Here is a 7,983-nt window from a genome sequence, read left to right on the forward strand (position 1 = left end):
TGATGAGCGCTGTGGCCATGCTGGGGTGGAGGGCAAAGCCAAAGAACATGACTAATGGTAACATAAAGAACCACCTTCCACGTGGCCTGATTCACCCGATCCTTGCACAGATTCAGTCTTTCCTCCAGGAATGTTTGATAATGCAGTGCACACCGCTGAGATCACCCTTCTGGCAAGTGCCTGCTGTGGTATGAGACCCAGTCATCTGGCAGCACGTTGCTTACTGCAGTCTCCAAGGCAACCCTCCATGCTGTTCTCCTTTGGAAGGTCTGTGTATTCCTAAAGAAGCTGTCATCCTTCTTACTGTAAGTGCAGCAGATGTGAAAGGTTTTACCTGTGCCAGTGAACTCTAGATCAGGATGATGTTGTTCTGAGGCGTGATGCTGCCTTGGGCATAGCGTTTCCCGCTGAAAGATGCTGTCTGTCCACTTGTCATGTCACAAAACGTCTTTCTCTCCTGCTAGTCCCCCTCTCTGCGTGCTCTCTGAGCCCGTTGCTGGGTCTGTAGCCAGCTGTGCTTGCATGAAGAGGCTGGGCTGCCACGAGGATGGCCGGAGATCTTCGCTGAGGCAAGGCCTCGTAGCGCTGGCATGTGCTGCAGAAAGAATTCATTCCAGATGAGGGGTCCCAAGGTGGATTTACCAGTCCTGCAGCTGTTTGCGGCGCAAAAACACTAGTGCTTCTGGTAAGGAAACAACTGAGCTGCAGCTCAGGCTGTCGTGTCCTGTAATGGCTTCTCTGGACTTCTCTTGAGCAGAAGCTGCTGGTTGTATTGCTCTGGAGGAGCAGCCACGCTCTGTTGTAGATGTTTAACCTGGCAGTTCAGAGGGGCAATTACCTGCCTCCATAAAGAAGTCCTCTGGACTGCTCTAAGAGAGGCTGTAAATCAGGTAGGGTGGATGCTTTGTCTTCTGACTAGGCCTAATAAACACTTGATGCTGGATAGAAACGAGCTCCATCAGTGTGATGCTGACCAGTGCTAAAGCTCAGTCTAGAACCGCAAAGCTTGAGGTTTGTGTTCTGTCTCCTGCAGCTTACTGAGAGGCGGCTCTTGTGTTCCCTTTTCAGGTTCATCTATTGGTAATACAGAAATTGGGGTCTGGCATTTTCTTCTCACTGAGGGGATTGTACTTTGGGGTGAGCAAGGTAGGTGAAAAACACTGTATGCTTTTAGTGTGAAAGAGCCCCTCTGCTAGGCTGTATGTGGTCCAGACACCAGAGGGCTCTGGACAGCTTCATCTGCTTAAAAATGGGCATTTAATGGGCATTCTTGATGTTAGGGTCACCAGTGTGTAGTGAGAGACTCCCATCTCTTTGGAGACAGCCAAAGCCACTGTCTCAGAGTAGCTGAACCATCCGCCAGCTGGAGTTTAGGTGATTGTAAGAGCTGGCTGAGCCAGAGCATCTCGTGTTCCCTGTGGGTGACAGTGTGCTCCTGAATTATAGAAGCTGCTGTCATTCTTGTCCCCCACTGTGAGCCCTGGGAGGGAAAGTGCTGGATTAGGTGCAAGCTCTGCTTCACTGCGCAGGTGGTTTGCTTGTCTGCTCCGTGTCGAGTGGCAGCTGCCAGGAACCTGCTCCCCTGGAGCTTTCCTGCTGCCTTTCTGCCCGAGTGTGTGCTCCCAGACCTGGGCAGACCCTCCACCCAGCACACCTCAGTCCCCACTTTGCTCCCTCGACCCTGGGTTTCTCCCAAGAACGTCTGCCAGCTGCCCCAGGCAGTCGGGGTGGCAGCGTGTGTTAGGTCAGATGCTTTCCAGGAGTTCTGCGGCGGCTGCTGTGTCTGTAAATAGCGTCACCTGATGTTCCCCAAGGGGTGGGGGGGAGTAAAGGTGTTTTCCTCTTGCTATCGGGGTGATGCTGCAACACTCACAAGACAGGAGATGGGAGCTGCTTCGCCCAGTGCATCCAGGATCTGGGCCTGGGGAGGGAGGGAAGGGGGAACCTGCCCCTTCCAGGCTGCGGAGCCCAGTTTAGCAGCACAATCTAGACTGGAGTTGCTGGGCAGAGAAACCAAGTGGGGCCGAGGCATTTGGCACTTGGTGAGCCTTCAGCCATGATAAGATAAGAGTTTAAGTAACTGTGAGGTAGAAGGTCTGCCTAGTGGATTGAGATCATTGTTGTTGAAGGATGTTATGGAGACAATCCGCTTACAATCTTGGCTGCTGTGCTGGATTTAATTTTTTTTTTTTTTTTTTTTTTTTTTTCCCTGCTCATCTCCCCATCAGCAAGCTGGGGAATACGTGTGGGAAACAAATCAGCAGACAGACAGTGGCATGTGAAGTGATTCTTCCTGCTGGCACAGATGTGATGGCAAAGCAGTAACACAAGTGGTGATTTGAAGGCCAAAGATAACTTGCTGCTTTCTTGCTTGCAAGCCCTAAAATGGCTTTGAGGAAGGAGGCAAGAACCTGAGCCTACTAGTTTGTGAGGGATGTCGGATGCTGCACAGCTGCTTTTTGATCTAAATGCTTTCTCCAGAGCTCATGAGTGGTGGGGACAGGCTAGTGTTGGGGCACGTGGTAGTGTTTACTGGTGGGCAGGCACATGTGTTTGTGTGAAAGGCTGTTGTCTCCCAGATAAAGACAAGCAAAATGTCTATAGAGGTTTCCCCCCATTTCAGCTCCACCTGGGCAACGTGCAGGTTCCTCATCCCCTCTGGGTTTGCTGTGCACGTGCTGGGCAAGAAGGAAGCGAGGTCACCCCTAAACCTTTCTGTGCTCAGTTGTAGGAGTGAGCAAGCACCAAGTGTAAAGGACATGATCCAGTATGGCAGTGGCGCTGGTCTTTGCGAGCACAAAGGAGATTCCTGGGTTCAGTTTTGGGCCCCTCACTCCAAAAAGGCCATTGAATGACTCGAGCGTGTCCAGAGAAGGGCAACAAAGCTGGTGCAGGGTCTGGAGCACAGGTCTGATGGGGAGCAGCTGAGGGAACTGGGGGGGTTTAGTCTGGAGAAGAGGAGGCTGAGGGGAGACCTCATGGCCCTCTCCAACTCCCTGAAAGGAGGGTGCAGAGAGGGGGGATGAGTCTCTTGAGCCAAGGAACCAGCGCCAGGACAAGAGGGAATGGCCTCAAGCTGCGCCAGGGCAGGGTCAGACTGGCTCTTAGGAAGGATTTCTTTGCAGAAGGGGTTGTTGGGCGTTGGAATGGGCTGCCCAGGGCAGGGGGGGAGTCCCCATCCCTGGAGGGGTTGAAGAGTCGGGTTGACCCAGCACTGAGGGATCTGGTGGAGTTGAGAACAGTCAGTGTGAGGTTCATGGTTGGACTGGAGGATCTTCAAGGGCTTTTCCAACCCAGATGATTCTGGGATTCTGTAGCTCGGGGTGCAGAGGCAGACCCCTCGCTGGGTCCTCTTGCTCTGCACGTCCCTGGGAGCAGCTGGGCTGCCCTGGCCGGGCTGTGTGAGAAGGCTTTCCAAACAATTGTGTGGGATGTTTTCCTTTGATTCATCAGCTGTAATTCCTCCCGAAGACCTGGCATGCTTTCCTGGTGGTTTGCCTCCTGCAAGTCATCCATTCCCCTTTGGGACCAGCCGCTCGGGGTGCTGACCTCCAGGCAGCCCTGCCTGGGTTCACTTCCAGGGGGTGCAGCCTTTCCTTCCCCCTGCCCCCCCCACTGCCCCCCATAGGTATCCCAATAGCTCCTAGCAGCATGAAATCCTCTCGGCTCCCTGTTCCCTGACCCTGTTGTTTGTGTTGGCTTCCTGGGGTGAGAGGTTGCCCCCAATGATTACATCGGGTTCCCCGATCTCTTTACTTTTCTCACAGTTTCTAAGACGACCGGTGCAATGAGACGCAAATGTCAGACCCTCTTATATATTGTGTGCCCAGGGGCAAGTCTGCCTCTTGTCAAGCTCCACCTCTGAGCTGCTGCTGGATTATACAAACCGCTTGTAGTGCCACTTCTCGGTGGGACTGTTAAATTCCCCATCCCCAATTCCGCAGCATTTCACCCTGACCAGCTCTGAGTAACAAACCAGGGCTGGGTTTATGTTGCCTAAATCCCGTGGTACCAGAAATGCTCTGCATCAAAACGAAACGCGGCGTTTGGGGCCTGACAACTGGTTTCTTTTAACACGAAACAAGCAGAGGACTGTTTCCTCTGACACCTCTGAGTGCTGAGGCCGAGCGGGAAGAACTTGGGAACTACGGGTGAACTGGGGAGGGGAAAAAATATCAAGTGGGCTGCTGGCCATCAGTGAACTCTTAGACTTGGACCTTTAACCTGAGGGATGGGACTTTCCAGGCTGATTCAGAGCTGCTTTTCCCCCAAAGTACCTCACTCAGGCACCTTGCAGGCAAGGCCAGCTGCTCCGAGCTGCCTGGCTCCATCCAGCACTGCCTACACTGTTTCCCTTCCCTGCCCACTCTGTTCATTCTTTCTCCTCTTGGCTCCCTCCCCTCTGGCCTTCGGGAGAGGGGTCTGGGGCTTGCAGCCTGCAGACCTGCCCCTTCACTGCTTCCCTGGACCTTCTTGGTGAGGCTTCAGGAGCCCTTGTGCCTTGGCCGACAGAGACATCTAGTGGGGTCGGAGCTCAGGGACCTGGCTCTTTTTTTTTTTATTATTTATTTCTCATGGGTTTATTTATTTATTTTTAATCCTTATGAAGGGCTGGTTTCTGTATGAGCAGGAGCTGAAGTTTCTGAGTAGTTCTGTACCGTTTGCCTTGGGGTAAAGTGGCCTTTGGTGGGCCACCATTGGGGGTTTTTCTCTCGCCTGGTGCGCTGTGGATCTTGGTTGGGCCTCCTGGTTCCCCTGACACTCTCTGGGGATGGCTCTCCTCCATGGAGGAGGTGTTTTCTATCCCGATCTTGTCGTGACAAGGTGTGTTGGGCCCTTGGGAGACTGGCTGGTCATCACCTGGGTACTGGAGGAAAGAGGCTGCCTTCCCAGAGGGGAACACCAGAGGGAAACACACCTGTGCTGTAGCAAAAGAACCTGTCAGCTTTGGATGAATCCAGGCCTCTGAGAGCCCCCCCGTGCCCCTTGCATGTCCCCCAGCTTCCCCCAGGCAGGGCTAATCTTTAACTTAATGTTTTGTCTCTTGCTGAAATCCCGCTCTTGGCACTCCTCCTCCTCTTCTCGCTCTAATAGGCTGCAAGAAGCCAGCAGTAGCAGCAGGGAGGAAAGTGCGTGAGGAGACAGATTTCTGTGTTGGAGAAAGATTTCTGTGTTCTCATGCGGGGCTGGGGAATGGCGGGGTATGTCTAGGCAAGACATCTGCCTCGGCCCCCGGGGTCCAGAGCCTGCACGTTTCTGGTCCTGCGAGGTGCCTCCTAGAAGGAAGCAGAGAGGTCTTGTCGTTATCTTTTTGCTTTTTAGTGTGACAGTGGAGGGAGGCCCCAGCCAGCTTGAGGGTTGGGTGCTGGGGGAAGGCTCGGTGGGTGCAGCCACTCCTGTACCGTGGAGCTTGGGTAGAGAGGGAGAAACGTGGGATGAGCAGGGAGGGCTTACAGCGAGGGGCTGCTGCCAGGAAGAAGGAAATCAGATGCTCTGAGGAAAGCACCTTTCCCTTCGGTCTCTAGGCACCCTTCCTGGGGCTCCTGCACATCAGGTGCCAGCACCGCAGATGAGAACTGGGCGCTGCTAGCAAACCGGAGTGCTCTGCCCCTTCATGACTTCTGTCCTGCTCCTGTACAAGCCAGCAGGTAGTGGCTGGAGGTTTTAGACACCCCCACTATCAGCTTGCTCTAGCTGGGAGGGAGTCGCAGCTCCATGTTGGTACCTACCAGTCCCTGAATCACAGAATCATCTAGGTTGGAAAAAGACCTTGAAGATCACCTAGTCCAACCATTAACCTAACGTTGACAGTTCTCAACTACACCATATCCTTAAGCGCTGGGTCAACCTGAAAGAGAGAAGGTGACTACAAAAGCTGATCCAGGAGGGATCCAAAGCAGTTATCCTGCTTAAAAGCTTCAAAGCTTTAGGGTAGGGTGGTCACTGTAATTCCAGTTTCCTCCCTTTTCCAGGGAGAATTGCACTCACCCCTTGTTCTATACAATAAAAATACTCCAGACCGGGTTATCAAATCCCAGAGGTGGATCTACAGGCAATGGCCTTTCTCTGACAAGGGGAAGGTGACACTGGTGTCGTAGCTGAGCCAACTGTTCACATTCTTGGCTCTTCTCCCAACCACTTCTATGATATCCCCTTTGCCAAACTGGAGCCCTCAAGACCACAGTCCAAACAAGACTCCTCTTGAGTTACAGACACAGTAAATATATGGCCAAAGCGACGCCAAGAGCGAACGTGGTGTTTTCATCTCTGCTCAGCTCCCTCGTGCATCGGAGGATGTTACACAAGGCTCACAAGTGTCCCCCTCGAGTTGGGTTGACAGCGGTGGGAGGAAGGAGTTTGCTGAGAGGTTGCTGGGAGCAGAAGCAAGTAGAGCCTTTCCAGGTAACCAGATCCCAGTTACACATCTGTGTTTGGGATGTAAAGGAAATATGCTGGCAAAAGCAAGGATGAATTTGATGCCTGAGCCAAAGAGGCTTTTAAGAAATCCCCACCCACCCCAATAATTCAGGGCAGATGAGACTTAGCATGGAGCCTATCTCGAGTGATAGCTGTGAAGGAGCACTGATCTGTGTGCTCCAGGAACGGCCGTGAGGCTGAGCCAGCCTCCAAGACCTCCCCTGCTGCCGTGGATATGCGTGGCCGGGGACTGTGGCTTCCTCAAACCCCTCATGTGCTTAGTGCCAGCCTGGCAGTGAGGCTTTAGGGAGGAAAGAGGTGCTGTGTCACACCTTGCTGTGGTGGGCGATGCTGCACTGGGTAAAACGGAGCCTGTCTGATGACCCTTCATTTTGGGTTTGCTTGCACAGGGTTTGTGCTGCTGTTTGGAAAAGTATCTCCTGTGCATGCTCCTTGCTTGGCCCAGGCATCCTCTTGGCTGAGACAGGACCCCAGAGCTGCGTGTGTGGGCGCAACAGGGTGAGTGAGCAAAGGGATGGGGAAGGGATCTTACCCCTGTACTCAGCACTGGTGAGGCCGCCCCTCGATTCCTGGGTTCAGTTTTGGGCCCCTCACTCCAAAAAGGCCATTGAATGACTCGAGCGTGTCCAGAGAAGGGCAACGGAGCTGGTGCGGGGTCTGGAGCACAGGTCTGATGGGGAGCGGCTGAGGGAACTGGGGGGGTTTAGTCTGGAGAAGAGGAGGCTGAGGGGAGACCTCATGGCCCTCTCCAACTCCCTGAAAGGAGGGTGCAGAGAGGGGGGATGAGTCTCTTGAGCCAAGGAACAAGTGACAGGACAAGAGGGAATGGCCTCAAGCTGCGCCAGGGCAGGGTCAGACTGGCTCTTAGGAAGGATTTCTTTGCAGAAGGGGTTGTTGGGCGTTGGAATGGGCTGCCCAGGGCAGGGGGGGAGTCCCCATCCCTGGAGGGGTTGAAGAGTCGGGTTGACCCAGCGCTGAGGGATCTGGTGGAGTTGGGAACGGTCAGGGTGAGGTTCATGGTTGGACTGGAGGATCTTCAAGGTCTTTTCCAACCCAGATGATTCTGTGAATGTTGCATTTTGTGCTCAGCAGGTGCCGAAACATCTCACAGTGCTTCCCCACTGTGCAGGTGCTGGGGAGCCAGCCTCCAGGCTTCCCTGCCTTCAGATGAGCTGCTTTACTCCTTTTTGCACCCAATCCAGGCAGGACTGTTGTGCAAGTGAGGTGATGAAATGCGCTGTGGCACAGTGGGGAGCAGGCATGACTGGGCGTATGGAGGCTAGAAGAATTCAGGGATGAACGTGATGCTGGGACCTTCGTGAGGAGAAAATGGGAGAGATCTCCTGTGCAGTTGGCACGGGGAGGACCTCGTATCCCCGAGAGTGGATCGGATTGGGCTGGCTGTGATATTTGGCTAGCAATGCCATGCAGGGCAGGGTGCATGGGTCCTGGAGTTGGACATGGAGGAAACCCCACGAGATGGGATGGCTGGGGTGGCAGCGGGTGGTCCCCTTGGCTCCAGGCTGAGGCTGGGAGGATTTTGAC

The sequence above is a fragment of the Strix uralensis genome, chromosome 26 (assembly GCF_047716275.1).
Source record: "Strix uralensis isolate ZFMK-TIS-50842 chromosome 26, bStrUra1, whole genome shotgun sequence".
NCBI lineage: Eukaryota > Metazoa > Chordata > Aves > Strigiformes > Strigidae > Strix > Strix uralensis.